Genomic DNA, 1,320 nt, shown 5'->3' on the forward strand with positions numbered 1-1,320 from the left:
GGGGGGGGGTGTAATTGAGGGGTAGTGAGAGGAGGGAAGAATTTTAAAGGGAGTCGTGGAGGTGAGCGGGGTAGGGGGACGAGGAGGGAGAGAGAAACCACGGCATGGTTGGGGGTGGCGGGGAATATATAGACGAAAGGGAGAAGAGGGAAGAATTAAAAGGAGATGGAGGAAAAAAGGGATGGGAGAGGGGGGATGAGAACGGGATTGGTAGTTTTGGAGAGGGGAAAGGGGGACGTTGACGAAGAGGGTTGAGGGAGACAATGAGGCGGGGGGAGTAAAGGAAGAATAGGGATATAATGAAGGAATATAAACATACTGAAAACTAGGAGCGTCCCCCCCCCCAATAAAAAAATATCAAATTCGAAACCAGCGTAACCAAATTAACTAAATGACTCGCGCGTGACTCATTTGCATGCTGGACTTTGAAGATGGCAAAACCTTTTTTTTAAAACCAAGATTACAACCTGTATCATTTTCTCCTCAAAGAGGGCAACGGACAAAGTTCTGTCTGACATGTTGTCCCTCGAGAGTTGAAACTGACAGTTCGCTACCCTAGAATTACAAAGTTCTTTCTGCTCAGTACCTAGTTTTGAAAAATCTAACGTCACCAATTTTGGGTTTCACAACATTTAGTCAAGCTCTTTCGAAAGCAGATTTTTGAATATCTCCACAACTCCCAACAAGCGTAGGTTTTGATGAAGCGGATAGTACATTTGGTTTCTGACTTCATGTTCATAGTAACTCAAAACGGCCAGAAATGTCATGTAAAACTTTGTAATGATGAGGTAGTGATATCAGTTTGGACTCTTGGCGTGGCTACCTGTTGAGATATTGTATCATACTCCGCCCCGGTAGGCCCTTACAGGAAGGGTCAAAAGCCCGCCTCTTAAACCATCAAAAATGTGTCAATGGGGGCTTAACAACACTTACATCAGACATTATTTTTAGAACAATGATCAGAATGGGCATCCTCAAAGATTTAATTGAACGTGTGATAACTCTAAACCCTATATCTAACCATAGCCCTGACCCTAACCCTAACCCTAATCCTAACCCTAACCTTAACCTAACCCTTACCTAATCCTGACCCTGGCCCTGAACCTGACCCTAATCCTAGCCCTAACTCTAACCCTAACCCTAACAGTTTACAGTTAACAACCACGTGCTTTAACTCTAACCATTACTCTTTACAGTTCTTAACCACATGTGATACCCCCTAACTCGAACCCTAACCCTAACCGTAACCTTTACCCTAACCCCAACCCCCTACATTATACATCCACGTGTGATACCCTCCCTCCCGCCCCCACCACGCCC

This window comes from Aplysia californica, unplaced genomic scaffold (assembly GCF_000002075.1).
Source record: "Aplysia californica isolate F4 #8 unplaced genomic scaffold, AplCal3.0 scaffold00139, whole genome shotgun sequence".
NCBI lineage: Eukaryota > Metazoa > Mollusca > Gastropoda > Aplysiida > Aplysiidae > Aplysia > Aplysia californica.